This window comes from Maylandia zebra, linkage group LG4 (genome assembly GCF_041146795.1).
Source record: "Maylandia zebra isolate NMK-2024a linkage group LG4, Mzebra_GT3a, whole genome shotgun sequence".
Lineage (NCBI taxonomy): Eukaryota > Metazoa > Chordata > Actinopteri > Cichliformes > Cichlidae > Maylandia > Maylandia zebra.
In genome coordinates this window covers 10,691,292-10,705,902 of record NC_135170.1, presented here as the reverse complement: position 1 = coordinate 10,705,902, position 14,611 = coordinate 10,691,292, and the positions used below count along the sequence as shown (strand labels likewise).

General features: G+C 41.3%; 1 long non-coding RNA gene across 2 annotated transcripts in view; it reads right to left on the bottom strand.

The window, feature by feature from the left end:
- The window catches only part of LOC101486921 (uncharacterized), a 58,961-nt gene that overhangs the window by 23,194 nt on the left and 21,156 nt on the right, over window positions 1-14,611 (bottom strand). The gene's annotated exons all lie outside the window — the stretch shown is intronic.

The window sequence follows — 14,611 nt, the reverse complement described above, 5'->3', positions numbered from 1 at the left end:
ACACATTTATATTTCCGAATCTGCCGGCTGACGCCTTGGAGGGAGGATATCAGATTATAATTTAAAGTGTGAGAGGGAAAATCCCCAAACACTTCTCTACGCGAGGCGAGGACTTAAACCCTAATCCCTCTCGAAGTCTCCTGCAGCCGCACTTTATGCACACTTGACTCACAATTACACGTTTTCAGACGTACAACACTGGAATGACTGCTTTTGGGCAGCTGTGAAAATAATAATTTGTTGCCTTGCATGAGCGCCTTCCTTGAATAAACCGATAAGAAGAGACTATGCGCCCTTTATATCTCATATCTTATTTTATTTATTTATGTACGTATATCTATTTTATTCTGAATTTTATTCTGAATTCTTTCGTTTCTCTCAGGGACATATTGCTAGATGTGACCACGTGTGAAATGCAGGGAGAAACAATATTTGATGTGCAGTCTGCGTAATCTGCTGGGCGAAACTCTACACCGCCTGCTCTCCATTTGAACACCTATAAGTCCGTCATAACCTCGCCAGATTATCCTCTTTAATAATGCGCAGCTGAACGCAGACTGGTAATATTGGGATGAAAGTAATAGATTTTCACTTCGCTCAGACATAAAAGAGAAGTGTGGAGAGGAGGGCGCTCTCGGTATTGTTGGGAGGCCTCTGGTTGTTTGTGTTTAATGATGGAGCCCTTTGTTGGGGATTCCCACATTTCCTGCCTCTAATCGTATTGATACCCCGGGGCAGAGGGGAGGCGCGGGGGGAGAAAGAGAGAGACCGGGTCCGGACTGGGTGGGCTATACGGTACCAGCAAAGCTGCAGATGATTTCCCAAATTCATCACGCATGTCTTCACATTGGAAACAGGCCCGAGCGCAATGTGTGGTTTCAATAAGGCGAGAGCGTCAAATCACTACAAAAGCTGAAGGTAGGCCACTCTCAGGGCGGCACGGTTCCCGAGCTTGCACGCGCTGGAGTCACTTATTGGGGGACCGACGGTGGAGGAGACGCTGTCAGATGAACTCAGGTGGCGATGAATGAGTCCCGATGTTACAGTGACAAATATGGCCTCCGCTTTTCTTTTCTTTCTTTATTATAAATTAATGTTATTATTTCTGGTAATTGTTTTGTAAGGGTCACCAAAAAAGCTATGCAACATTAAACCCGGGGCCCCCTCTATGAAGCCTTTCTTCTTTTCTTTATGATAAAACGCGTAAAATCTGGGAATCAACAAGGCCTTTTAAAAAAATAAAATTACAACCCTGCTATCTAACAAAAACGCCCATTGTACAGATTTTATTTGTCTGTATCGCAGATGAGAAAGTGGGAGACTGAACAGACTCCGAAGGGCCGGTGTAATAACATCATTTGGCAGGAGCTGTGCCGGCGTGGGGGGGGTCTCACTGGATCTTTCTTGAACACTGCAAATACGCGCAGGTCAGAAACTGGGTTATGAAACTGTTGCGGGCTCCTTCAGTTAAAATGTTTTCTTATCTCAGTGAAAGCTTCGAGCACTTCACATGATTCAGGGAGTGATAAAAACACCCCCCCCCCCCCCCCTCCCAAAAAAACCAACCTCCGAGCGTGTTTTTCATTGGAAGAGGTTGAAACTGCTTCAAAGAGCTGAGGTTGTTTTCTCACAATGCCCCCCTCTCTCATCTTGATTCCCTTAAAATCTTGGCAGGGCAGTGAACATAATATAACGTGTAATTTAAGGTATCATGAATCATAACTGGATGAAGAGAGAAAAAGAGAGAAGAAGAAGAGAAAAAAACAGATGTGCTGAGCCAAACACACATCTGATACACACACATACGCACGCTCACACCGTTTAGGGGAGGGCGAGATGTGTAAATTTCACGAGCTGAACTGGTCATTAACACAATATTTACGGGCTGACAAACAGCTCTGTAGCATGCAGGCGGTGATGCAACCTGTTCCCTGCATCTCGTTATCTCAACGCGCTCTTGTCCCTTCAGCCACTCTGCTCAGTGACTGGATCCGTTTACAATGAATGGCACAAGCTATCAGTTACAAGACAGTGGTGCTCTGACTAAGTGCTGACATCTTGTGGTGCAAAAGGGGTAAACTCTTTAGCTACAGGTCATCGACATAATTAGAGAACACAGCCTACAGGAACATAGCAGAAAGAGGGACCCCGCAGACCTCAAAAATGGGGTGGCACACAATCATTTAAATGTGCACGGAGCTCCTGCCTCCATAAACACGGAGCTATAGCTTAAAGCTAGAGGCAGCAATCTAATGAAGATATAATCTGGTGAAAATGTGTTTTAAAAGTATGAAAAATACTTTGAAAAATAATTCCTTCCCGCTGTCGCCAAGTACTTGCCCATAGGGAAGTTGTTTGATTATTGGGGGTCCTTTGTAATATTGCAGGGTCCTTACTAAAACATTAGCAAATTGGTTGTGATTTGGTGCTATATAATTAAAATTGCTTAGAATTGAATTGAACTGTATTGTCAGTGTCTCTGTTTTAGCGCCACAATAGATTGGTGACAGCTGGGATGTGCTCCAGACCCCCATCAGGGACCTCGAATTGGATAAGTGGAAGAAAATGGATGGGCATGAGTGTCCTCATAAACACACACCTGTTGTTCTCACTCTCGCTCGTTCTCTCCTGTTGCCCTCTGCTCCTCAGGGGGTTTTCTGTGTCTGTTGGAAGTTGATCATCTCTTGCACTCCTACCTCTCTTCATCTTTTCACACAGACTACTGAATTCTACCAATAATGTCACTCTTTTGTGGTGATAAATAAATATAAGAGGTACTTTCAACTGTCCCCTTAATGCCCGAGGGATTGTCACGGCAGATGGATCCGCATGTTTGCTTTGGCACGGCTTTTATGCTGACACAACCCCCCCATTTATCTGGGTCTGTGACCCCACTGAGGTTGAGCTTGTGTCTCCTCCTGAAATTGAACCAGGGCTAACCACAGAAGCACCAATAAAATCAATCATAAAATATATATACAATATAATAAAGCTATAACTGTATGAATAGATTGTGTATTTGAGTTCTAGTTAAAGAAAAAAAGCTTTGAGTGTTTAGTTAGAGTAGAGAGCAACTAAGTCCATTTAGCATTTACCAACCCTAGAACTGTGTCCTGAATGTCTGTTGGACATTATGCATCACATTAACCACAATACTGTTAAAAGTATGCAGTCCTATGGATGGAAACTCTGCATTCACTCTTCAAATGTTTTCCTGAATTGCTCTGACTTGAATGAATACTCTGTAGAGTTCCACTCAATTATATTTTAAAGAGAAACACAAACCCAGCCCGTCTCTGTGCTGTATGAGCAGACTCTTCAAAGGCTTACCTTTTTTCTACTTTAGAGGTCTAAGTCATCATTAACTCTCGCTCTGAACCCAGTTTCCCTAAAAACACCCTGAGACAGAACAGCGATCAACAAATTTAACTGAACTAGTGGTAACATTTTATAATACAGCCAGGAGGTAAAAGTGTAATCAACCCTGTAATTAAATGGAATTTCAGTGTATTTTATTTGAAATTAATTATATTTAGCTACAAATACTTAAAGAATACAGAGGTAACTGGGCAGTTTTTACAGAAAACAAATGAATAATTATAGTGTAAGTAAAGTACTGCAAAAATAATTTTAGGTAGTGTGCAATTTTATGGTAATTTCTTCCAGAAAAACAAGCAATATTTCCCTATTTTATATCACAAATATACTTTTTGGGTCACAGGATGTATTATTGGAGCCGATTAATTTTGTCTCTTTATGTTTTTTTCTTTTCTTTTTGCAGATTTGTTTAATATGCATTGTCTTGATTTGCTCGATGATGTTTTATTATTCAATTATCCTTTTATTTGATCAATGTAAATGTGATAAGGACTGTTCTGCCTTACCGACTTCCAAAAATAAATAAATAAATTATGTAAAGATTTGCAGGCCTATGTGACCTTATCATGATGGAGCCAAGTCTAACTTTTTTTTCCTTTCACAATAAACTGTTTGAACATAACTGTGAAAAAAAGTAGAGGTAAGCAGTGTCTGTGAAATACCTGGAAGTTAGATAAGATAAGCCACTCCACATGGGCTGCGCCCTTAACAGCGTATTTAAAATGGGGAGATATTGCTTGTTTTTGCTTTTTGTACTTAAAATTACTTAAAGACTACTTTAATTAACCTACAGTATATTTGCAAATATAATTTCTTTGTTTCCTGTAAAATTCTGACTTGTTACCCCCTTATTCTGGTGGACCTGTCTTTAAGTATTTGTATGTAAATAATAATAAATTATAATATCAAATAAAATACATTGAAATTCCATTTAATTACAGAGAAGTTACAGCTTTTAGCTTATTATAAAGTGTTGTCAGATTGATACAGTTAAAACTGAGTCTCTCACTACAATGAAAAGCCAAAAACAGCTGCTGCCATTAGCAAACTGATTTGTAGCGAGCTCAACACCTCATTAAAACAATTTACTGGCTTCAGTAACAATAAAACCTCCTTTGATTTTCTGAGCTTTTATGGCATCCAGCTTCTGTAACTTTACAGTTTGGAAGTTATGCACACAGATCTCTATGTACATCAGTTTTTTTTGACAATTTTGGAAAAACAGAGCCTTTCTGTGTGGAGTTTGCATGTTGCATGTACTCCAGCTTCCTCTCAGAGTTAAGAAGACATGTTTGTTATTTTAACTGGTGAGTGTAAATTAGCCACAGGTGAGTTTGGGAGAGTGTACAGTTGCCTGTCTCACTTATTCAGCCCTGCGACAGCTGGGATAACCTCCAGGCTCCAAGACCCTAAAATGGACAAGCAGTTAAAAAAGTGACTAAATGAATGGACACATATAACTCCAATTAACATTCACAGTGATTGCTGTGTGATTACAGATTGACTGAAAACTGTGTACCCTATCCAGAAAGAGATGGATGGAGTTTCTTGAAATGTCCAATAGAGGGCGCTGTTACACCAGAAATGTTTTACATCAAGTTCCAGGCGTCTGAAACTGGGTTGCCACAAGGCCTTCATTCAATTCTACATTTATTTCTCTGTTTACATTTAGGGCCACAAGTGGTGTGGGAATTCTTTCAGCATGCTGTCGAGTGGAGCGTGTGCCATGTAAGACGGAGTAACACGCTGCACCTCGGTCAGAGTGTCAGAATGCATCAGCGCTCTGCTAAACTAAGTGAACTAAGTGTTCTTCTGGTATTCTTTGACTCAGAAAACTGCTGTGCTCGGCCAAATGCCTGTGGAAGACAGGGTTGACATTTCCTACATTATTTTTTATTGAGTCTGACAGTAGCGGTTTGTCTGAAGTGTAGTGTTCGCCCCTGAGCCGCTGTGCGGAGAGGCCCAAGGATGGAAAGAATGTAGATGTAGTGCTTTAAGGCTCAGCAGGTACCATGTTGAGTGATAGTCAGAGGTCAGGATGCTGGCTGGAGCAGCTAGCAAGCTATTAGACTGTAATGAGAAGTCACAGGAGAGCTTTTGCTGGGTTTGTCCCGCCTGTCTGCTTGGCTGCCTTCACAGTCTCAAGTGGATGATGAAGAGAGATACTCTGGCGCAGTTTAAGACCTACAGCAGCAATGCAAAAAATATACAACACATTACTGCTCTGCTTGAACTCTTTCACTTCCCATCTGAGGCTGGCCTCAGATGTGATGCTAATCTTTAACTGTCATCATTTGGACTGGCACTGCTTTGGCAACTTGTTTGTACTTGTCTGAAAGGGACACGGATGTATTTCACTGGAAAAAAAAATATGAATGTGGTATGAAGAGAGTTTGCTTGGATAAAAATCTCCTGAGAAATAAAACAAAAAGACAACATCTCGGCTGGAGGGATGCGTGATGTAAGCGGGCAGATGGCAGAGAGCCTGGGCAATGATACTTCAGAATCCAGCGTATAAACACGCTCGGCCAAGCTGCAGCCGCACACTTTCTTTCATGAGGTTTTCCGAAGACGGGATGTGAGAAATCTCAGAGGTTGGTGGGAGCAGACCACCTGGTTTTGGTAATCCTTGAAAAACACAAGCGTGAGATGGTTTGCTTACACTGAAACTCGGCACAGCCAGTTTTCTCCATTTACTCACAGGGCAAAGATTTTCCAAACAGCTGCGGTGAACAGAAAAGGAAAAGGGGAACTTAAAACGTGTTCTCCAATCAGAGCTCTAAAACCCCATATACTTCATACTAATTTTGGGGTTTTCTATCCTTTAAAATAACATATGTGCGACAGTAACACTTTTCTAAATAAGGAAATGTAGCATATGTCAGAGCTCTTGGTGTGACATGAAAGCATGAGTGTAAATTATTCTCTGACATCTGAAGCAAGTGGTTTAAGAACATGCACTCACCCCCACTTGCTCCATTGTGCATGAAGAGGCCCTGCACAGCAACTGGTCCCTTGACACCCTGGGGTCATGACCCCTGGTGGCTCAGATGTGTATTTAGAAGTCAGGCTGCTACTCTGAGGGCCTCAAACGTACACTCCTCTCCTCGTAATCCATCAACACCCCTCTGACAGAGAAACCGTGAACACTTGTGCGTTCTTGTCATGAACTCCTACAGAACATTAAAGATTAAAACAACGGCATACTTTTTTATATCAACCATTTCTGAAATCAGCCATCACATTTTCATAACTTCTCCAGCTATATGTCCAGAGACTCATACGCACGTTGCAGGAGTGGTTTTAGACAGGCACCAAAGCCAAAACCTAAAACCTTCAGCCGTGACACTAAACACATTCCAGGGGTGAGTCCCACTGGACAAGTTCAACGCTGACAGACACATTCTTCCATTGGAGTCACATCAGCAAACCCAGCTGGGCTCTCTTTTCAAGCCCGTGACCTTTCTGACATCCTTGGATAACAACAGCGCTGCCACTAAAACACAGGTGTGGATGGATTGAGATACAGGGCCTCTGTTCCAAGTTTTGCCCACAGGTTTTTCAAACCTAATGTGTTGAGCATGTTATTTTTGTTGGAATGGGACCATTTGCTTTGGAAACGTGTAGGAGACGTGGGATGACAAACGACATTTGGCTCTAGTTTTCATTCAGCTGTCTGTTGAATAATGCCGATCTAGATGCGCAGTACAACACTACACATTGCACAGATGATGTAAGACACAAGTCTTTTGTTGAGTTTACCAGCATTTGGCAGAAAAGGCTAATGGAAGATCACCTTGCTCTGATTTAATAGCAGTGGCCTCACAAGCTTCATACAAGCAAACGTGCAAGTGTTTGGAGTGTGTGAAATTATTCTCTTATGGATTGACCATAACAAGTCTTACATTTCAGGCAGCTGCAGACAAAAATAGACCAAATGATTGCTGAGTGTGACTGTCACTTTTATCAGCTGAATGCTAAGCTTTGTTAAAATGTTTTACACCTAGCTGATATTACACAAGTTAGCTAAGTCAGCTAATTGTAGCTAAGGTGTGTTATGAGTATGCTACGGCAAACTGTTAATCCTGTTTACATGGACAAGAACTGAAAGCTGGTCTTTGAAGTAATGCTGGATACTGTGTTATAGGAATTCTCATAGATATTAGCTATACGTCAAAAAGTATCTAAAAAGAGCAGAACGTTTCCTGAAAGCCCACTTGAGCCTGGTTAATAACTCTTGATCCCTACGATAAATAGATATTAAAAAACATTTTTACATTGTGGTACAAAAAATGAGGTTAGTCTCTATGAATAACATCAGTTCTTCATAACAACTGTACGTGACGAGAGAAATTCTAGTATTTTATAGAGCTGTTAGTGCTAATTAGCATGTACATGGGTGTTGCATCCATAAAACTGATGAATGCAGAATCATAAAAAAAATGAAGCTTTTGCAAAATTCTATCTAGTCCTGTGAAAGACCAAGTACACCCGTACTGATTCTGTAGGAATTAGGATGGTAAGTAGCAGCCAGGTGCTGATCATCTGATTTTCTCCATTAATTAGCCGTCAATAAATGTCAGCGCCTCAATAAAAGCAGCACAATTCAGGTGTGTGTTAACACAATGCCACAGTCTTTCCAGGAATGGATGTCCCAGCAAACTGACCCCAATGGTAGACCATGCAATGCTGAGAGAGACTGCAAAGAACCCAAGCGCGATATCTCAGACTCTGTCAGTCTGTTACATATTAAATGTCATGACAATGCAAATGGAAAAAGACTAAACAAGTATGGCTTGTTTCATGTATGGCTTGTTTCCCAGGAGGAAACAGCCCAGGTTTGCAAAGAATTTGAATTCTAAAGGTTTGAATCAGAATAAACCACAGCACTTCAGTTTTGACTCAGGAGACAGACAACCTCTCTACTTTTAAGTAGGGCTGTCAATGTTAACATGTTAGATTTATGCAATAAAAATTTGTTTTAACGCATTTAACTCAATCTGGAGTGCAGAATGGACAAACTTTGGACAAACTGCCCGAAATGCATTGACAGAGACATTTCAGGGATTTTGAGATGGGTTAATTGCGTTAAACAGACCTCAACTCATTATATATGTTGCAGTGAAACCATAAGAGAGGTGTGCATTAAAGAAAATGTCCACAAACCTCAATGAACTGAAGGAATCTTTTAAAAAAGACCAAACAACCATATGAGAGTCACACAGAAAACCATTACTTAAAGTTATTGCTGCTAAAGGTTTACCCACCTCTGGATTTGTGTAAATATTAATGTTCAAAAATATAAACAGTAACATGGATATTAAGGTATTCTTTTAATGGTAGGGTAAGTAGTAAGGATCATTTTGGAACAGACAATCCTGTGTCGCTGATTCAATTGTTGTGCTTGTATTTTTCAGAAACTGATGTTTTGATTTTGTGACAACACCCAAAGTCTTTTCTCTGTATCAGTACAAGTCCCGCTTTTCACCATCCCAAAGCTTAAAGACCCACTTATCCTTGTTATACGCAAGTCCATTAAATTCTAGTGAAATGTTGTGTGTTTATTTTAATCTGTTTGTGTGCAGGAGTGACACCATGAAAGTTGTCTCTTTTAAATGGCGTGTGAACTCTTACCAAGGTGTCTCGAGCAGTGTTAGCCAACAAATCACTTGATGTGTGCTTGCAGTGTGTCACGGTGCCAATGATCAATGAGGGGATCTCTGCTCACAGACCCGCTGCAGCTTCCCTTTCTCTTTCCTGGGGATAAGTGTCCAGTGATGGGAAATCCAGGTCACCTGCCTACTCAGCCCCCCACACAGACCAAAATGCAAGCATGTGACTGCTCACGTAGACACCCTATAAACATACACACAGGCATTTGCACAAACAGCTACCATGAGAATTGTGGGACCTATAAACTTGGCCAGAAACGCTTGAAAAATTCCTTCATCAGTGATTAAGTAACAGCTATGACTGATGCCCGTGGGTGTAGCTCTTTGTCATTGTGACGTTGGAATCCCAAAGAGAAAGTGTAACAAAGGGCAAGCACGTTCTGACAAGTCCTGTGTGTTGGCATAAGTACTAAATATTGTTAACCAGCTTCCTCAGAAACAACAGCTGTCTTTAGCTAGAGTGAAAACTATTTATGAGCAGCCAAGACAGCTTATTGACTGTAGGCTTTAAAGATGGAATGCATTTTGTTTGGTGTGTGTGTGGGAAAAAATGGTGAGCTATTAAAAGACTAAAGATATGCCGATTACAGCGAGTGTTTTTCTCAAAGGCTCTGGTGTCTGTGCTTATTGTTGCCGGTCCAACAAACCGACCAGCCAAGAAAAACAAGTATGAAACAGAGGAATGTTTATGTTTTCTAACTTTGCCTTTCAAGCTGTGAAATGGTCAAACAGATTCCTGTTTTTAAGGAGAAAATCTTTATTGCTATTGGCTTCATCTGATAATTTTACACTGGAGTCAGGAGGAATTCGGAGGACGGGGGTGGCGTCCAGGACAATACTAATAATGGTTTAAAGTAGATTTTGTGAACCACACATAACAGGACTGTAAGCTTCTCACGTGTTATCTTCAGGACCAATGTAAACTCTGATGTGATTGTGACACATCAAATCTGTCATGAAATCAGTCACCTTTTTTAGGGTGTGACAAACAACTCCTGCTGCTATGTTGCCGCCAGCTAGCTGACAAGACGAAAGGTTTGAGTCAATCCACATTTACAAGTGATGGCAAACACAAACTAGTACTAGAAAATGTCTTCTCGTGAGAGAAACCCTGGCTCCAAAAAGATTATTATATATATATATATATATATAATGTCTGTGTAGCTTCTGTCTAGGTACTCCGTCTCTCTCCCCCCCCCCCCCCCCCGGCAGCCTCGCCTCTGTCAGTGCGCCCCAGGGCAGCTGTGGCTACAATGTAGCTTGCTATCGCCAGTGTGTGAATGTGTGTGTGAATGGGTGGATGACTGAATGTAGTGTAAAGCGCTTTGGGGTCCTATGGACTAGAAAAGCGCTATACAAATGCAGGCCATTTACCATTTACCATTTTAACTTTGGAAAGAGGGTCAGCTAACTGATCTTGCAGTAAACGGTAGATCTTAGAGGTAATACCTTTACCAAAGGGCGATCTCGAAAGCAGTGCTTCCACAGGGCTGCCCACAGGACAGCTCATTTCGATAAAGAGCTGCGCATTTGGACATATCTTCAGAATTGACTGCGCTGCAAATGATATAGCTCAACAATCTGATCGAAGCTCAGGAAACGTTTGGTTCTGCAATCAAATAAATGTGATACATAGAGGATGGCGGTGCCAAAGCAATTCAAAATCTTTTATTTCCCCATTAATTGGTGATTGTTATTGGCTGTGAGTTTGGATGGGTATCTGTTTCCTTGTAACAGACTGGAGTGTATATTTTAGTGTATATTTTGCCTCTCGTCCTATGGTAGCTGAGATAGGCTGGGACTTTCTTTGTTAATCTAAGAGGATCAATTATTTTCTTTGTCCACGAGGGTTAATCCAGCTCCTCCTGTGGTTTCACTCTCTGTATCACTTTAATTTATGGCTAAATAACTGCAGGCATCATGGTTTTGCTTCCGCAAACTAATATTTATTGCACCACGTTTCTTTTAGATTACATGTATATGCTTCTGCTGTTGTTAATATGTTCATCATTTATATAACACATTTTTATGATGATGAAAGAGCCACAAATGGCAAAAGGACTGGCATTTATATAGTGCTTTTCTTCTCTGTTTGGTTTTAATGACAATGGTACCAAAAGCTTTTGGTCCAACTTCTTTGAAGAAACTGTCTTTATTTTTCACACAGATCCCTGACACTCAGATCTTTTATTGTGATTAGGGTTGGGACCTGGTAACTGATTTCTAATTGCGAAATCCATTAAAATCATATACCCCCAGGCTTATTCATTCCTTTTATCGATGCTGGCATGTGTTTTTGGTGTAACCACATTGCAAAACAGTTGACGTCAAATGGCTGACAGTGGCAATTTCGCACACTTGAGTCATAAGCAAAAATTTGTGTTCAGACTCAGTGATAGTGACCATAACTAAATGTAGCTCTGAGACTCAAATCCTGCGAACGTTTAGTTTTTCCCCAAACAGATTAAAGAATCAACAAGAGCATCAGAAAAAAGGACTAAAAACACAACTGTTAAAGGCAGTGGTATGAATAAATATCAATCTTTAACTGTGATTGTGTTCGCACGTGTCTCATTTGCTGTTTTAATCGCCTAACGTAGCCATAAAGCCTACAATGAAGATATTCAGTAAAGTGGTCATCCCCCTTTTCCCTGTGAGCCAGAGGTGAGATCCAGCCAACAGCCTGGACCTCCCTCTGATCTGATCATGCTGGACTTAAAACACACTCACGTACACACAAACACCAAAGTCATTGAACATGTTAACAGCGGGAACAAATGTTGGCAATAAAGACGTCAGACAGGAACTGAGTGGAAATAAATCTTCCTGAAGGAGATGATGAATAGCACAATGTGTGAAGCTGTTCGGCCCGTGCAAGCGGCCACAGACCGGCTCTCAGCTGTGACCGGAGAACATCACATATTAATTCAAGCTACGCCGTTCAAACAAAACCACCAGTTTTTCATCTGTTCTCAAACACATGGGACCATGTGCACATGTGTAACAAAAGACTTTTTAGCCCTTCTGCCCTTTCTGTGCTTGGCAGCCAAGTCTCCATCACACGATACCAAAATCCCTGACACGCTGCACCAGCTACATGGGATCGACAAATACTCTACTGAATTCTTTCTTTTGTGCAATTTAAGCTTTGTGAAGTCTCTTTTTCATCTTTCTAAGCCCCCGACTTTCTGAAAAGAGTCATGTGAAATGGAAGTAAAACAGACAAGAAGTTCAGATAAAGCAAATCTGTCTGAAGTCTGTTGTGCTGTGAATCAAATCCCACCGGTCTATTTAAAGGTTATGTTCAATGACGTGTAGTTGAAACGGTGCAAATTCAGCCAGTGTGGTTTCTGTGTGCCACAGGAATAGATCACACATTGTGATCGTTTACAGACACAGAACAGTACTTTTGTCCTCTACCCGTCTAGTTTACTCAAAAATGTCTAAAGATAAGTTGTCTGTTATGGGTAGACACAACACTGATTCATTCCTGAGGTGCATTTTGATGTTTGATTGATTCACAGGTGAATGTTACGTGGTTAAACAGACAAAAACCCACTCCTCTGAAAATGGTCAGGTACAAGGAAAAACTGGCCAATATGCAAAGAAAAACTTTCTCCAGAAATCCTGGAGAACTACTGCTCACGTCTTCTTCTAAGAAAATGACAAAAATCTCCTTAGAAAAACTAAATATAAAGATGGAGGCGTAGCTCCAGACTTTCACATGGTCCTGTACATATTTTTATTTTTGATCTCAAGTAGATGCATGATTCAGACTTCCAAGTAATCTTTGTTTATCTTATACTAAGCTTCATCTTTTTGTAACGCAAGCACTTTGATGTTCACTACCTTTCTTTTGATTGGCTGCCACTCCCAAAACTGAAGGTTTGAACACCAGCTGGGTGGGGATTTGCTTAAAGCAACAGCTATGTGCTCGGAATGAGCTCATTAGGAATATCGTCTCCCACAGACCAAACTGAGTGAAACCTGAGCTTTTGTTTATTTGTTCATAAAGTGACATCATTATTTGAAACTTTGGCCATGTTTGATATTACCGTCTACATATCAACAGCGTTTGTATGTCAGAAAATAAGAAATGCAAAAATACACCTTTTAAACCAAGGTTATCCTGTGAGCTAACATGCTAGTTAGCCACGTTATCAGCCACAGTGTTTTATGATCTTTTCCCTAATTTGTTTAATTTAGTTTATCATTTATGAGCAATTTTCCTATCTATGCCTCCAATTTTCTGTTCTCTCAAAGATCGGTAACTTCTTATTGGTCACTGATGCAATTTCTTGTGCCAAAAGGTCAACAGAATTGTACTTTAGTTGAACTTTTATAGCTTTAACAACACCCAGTGTGTGTGTGTGTGCCCTACTCACTTATATGTCTTAACTATAAAAGAATCTGCTCTGTGTGTGTGCGTTCCTTTGTTTGACCCTGCACAACGTATATTTTCTTCATCCATATGTGAGTGAGGCGGCTGTGATTAGAGGGTGCCACTACAGCGTTCCCCTCAGGCCACTTCACCCTGTTATTTTCCCCTCATCAGCCCGCGCTCTCTATAGGGAGGGTGAGTCCGTGACCTCCCTCCCACGCACAACCACGAGTGAGGGAGGCACCCGTTTCACACAACCCCCTTCTTAAGTCACAGCAGAGAAGCGGTTGAGGTCACAGGCCCCCTTCTGAGTCCCTCACATCCCCTGGCAGAACTCCACATTTCTCATAAAGCAAAGCTCATCAAAATCCCCAGGCCTCCATCCTGAATCCTCCTTACTTTGACACAGACGGATATCGTCACTGTCTTCCACCCGGACTCATGGAAATCATCAAAAGCGATAAACTGGTGACACCGGGGCAGGGTCAAAGCAAACTTTTGAGCCTTTGACTTCAATTCCCTTTCACCTTCTGAACCGCAAGAAATACGTTACAGAGACAAGGGGAGGCCAAAACCGGTGACATGAGCAATATCTCTCGCAAGTGTTCTTTGGCATCCTTTCTTACTTTTTGTCGTATTTTTTAAAAGTCTTTTTCTTCTCTTCTTGGCTCTTTTTCCTGCTCTCTTCCTGCCTCTCCATTTCCCAGCCAGCATTCAGGAACTTTTTAAAAACAGGCTTCAGCGTAAAACAAACAGCCCACGGCCTTCTTTAGTCGAGCTGCCCCATGAAGGCAGGGAACCAAGGAGGGAGGGAAAAAAAAAACAGTAATAGATTCACTAGTGGAATACATGTAGTACTGAACATCTGCTGGAAGTTTGAAGTTTGGGTTCATGAGGCTTTAGGGGAGTTAAAACAATACTGGACTGTAGAGTTGTGCACAATATCAGCACAGCGACTGGCAGGCAGCTCACAAGGGAATTTATACTTCTGTGTTAAATCTGTGCCCTGCCTACCTCGTAACCACAAACCCTTGTGAAGAACTGACCTCACATGCACATCCCTGGAAGCATAACTACGTGTTGCCGGTAACTGTTGCGATTGGCCCGTTCAGTACTCTTCATTCCTCCTACACATACTTGGCTACTTTGTCGCTGCAGTTTGTGAATTTCAGCGAGAGAA